We start from the raw sequence: 1,649 nt of genomic DNA, 5'->3' as shown, positions 1-1,649 counted from the left end.
TCTTGTTTGTATGTGAGAGAATATATTGCTGGGAAGGTTGGACGAAACAATTGTGTTTAGGATGAAGCACTGCATATAAAGTAGAACAGAAGAATTACTACATAATGCATGCCTATATGAGATTATAAATACTTACTTGTATTTTAATCATTGAATGCCYATACAAGGGCACTATAATAAAGTGAACTTTTAAAAATTAAATGGGAGGGAGAAATGAGTAAAGGAACAATGTTGCACTGGGGAAGGAAGGTCTCAGTTCTCAGCAACATATTCACTAACAAACTAACTTCTCTAGTAAATAGGCCTTCTAAATAAGGGAGCCCTTCTGATTTCCTTATTTTGAGACATGACCTTCACTGATTCTTCAGCCTTGCCCAGTGTTCCCCACTTGTTTTGCCTTTTGCTCTTTTGCTTGCAGACTTCAGGGGAAACAGATTGAACAACTAGTATTGGAAATCTGCTAGGGTGAGTATAGAGTCTTTCTGCACATTTTGTGGGAATGCAGCTGCACAAGCATATTGAAATAAACACAAAGCTGCACAAGGGAACTGGGTGTTCTACATAGTAAAATGTGGCTTTCTGTCATGGTTTCGGTCTTGTTATAAAAGCTATAAATAACAGCTTTGTAAGTTAAAGGGYAAAAATATTCAAAGAGCAAAACCAATTCATCCAAAGAAATATGTCAATTGGTTATAAACTCTCAACATGATAGTATCATTCAGTTTTTCTTTTAAATTGTACAAAAAAAACAGGGAGGTGGAATTATGATCATGAAACTGATAAATCACCAAGAGAAGTTTGGGTTCTGAAGGAAATAAATTATGAGATGAAACTACTGCAGACTTTCYCATATGTTGTAAATTCTACTCACACAATCATCTTATTTGTTTCAATAATATTACTTATCTGAGTTGCAATTGCTAGAATTTAATAAGATCTATATTTTCTTCTCTTTTAGATGTTTGTAGTAGTCAGGATTATAAAAATATCACTATTTGTGTATTTATTTGGAAGGACATGGAAGTATGGAAGAATAGAACTTAAAATGCCCACAGTCARTTATAAATACATTTTTAACCTCCGTTAATTATATCTGTCATATCTATTTTGGCATATTTAAAAGCCTGAGAAGGATGTTTTTAAACAGCTTACACTGAGCAGAAGATAAAATCTGTGTGAAGAGCATTCCTCCATTCTTTTCATTTTGAACAGCATGTCCAGAAGCAGGGGTTACAGAACTTGAATTAATCTTACAGGTTGGCTGTTTATATAAAATAAAATAAAATAAAATAAAATAAAATAAAATAAAATAAAATAAAATAAAATAAAATGCATCTCTGTATTAGTAGCATACTGACTTTACAGAGCAGTAGCTGCAGGGATTCTGACAGTGTCTGACAGGTCTAAAGGTTTGGAGCAGACTCATATAAGAATTATTTTTGTTATTCAAAGTTTTTAAAATTATCACAGCCATTTGGGATTASGGATTTATGTAAAATCTAGAGTTCAGGACATGTCTGGTGGCACTTGTAATATATTCATACCATAGTTTGTGACAGTCTAAAAACATTCACATCTGAAAACATAAACAAGGAGAAATAATTACAGAGTCTAGATTTTTTAACTCAAAAAATATCTTAGCTCTTTTT

At 32.4% G+C, this 1,649-nt stretch overlaps 1 long non-coding RNA gene across 1 annotated transcript in view; it reads left to right on the top strand.

Annotated features, from left to right (window-relative positions):
* The first annotated feature begins 345 nt into the window (after nucleotides 1-345).
* LOC112945483 overlaps nucleotides 346-1,649 on the top strand; it is a 29,421-nt gene continuing 28,117 nt past the window's right edge. The window contains exon 1 of the long non-coding RNA XR_003249019.1: nucleotides 346-465. This is a non-coding gene — a long non-coding RNA (uncharacterized LOC112945483). The remainder of the gene's footprint in view (nucleotides 466-1,649) is intronic.

This window comes from Nothoprocta perdicaria, unplaced genomic scaffold (genome assembly GCF_003342845.1).
Source record: "Nothoprocta perdicaria isolate Ctin4 unplaced genomic scaffold, notPer1 scaffold_19, whole genome shotgun sequence".
Taxonomy (NCBI): Eukaryota; Metazoa; Chordata; class Aves; order Tinamiformes; family Tinamidae; genus Nothoprocta; species Nothoprocta perdicaria.
This window is presented reverse-complemented; position numbering and strand designations above follow the sequence as displayed.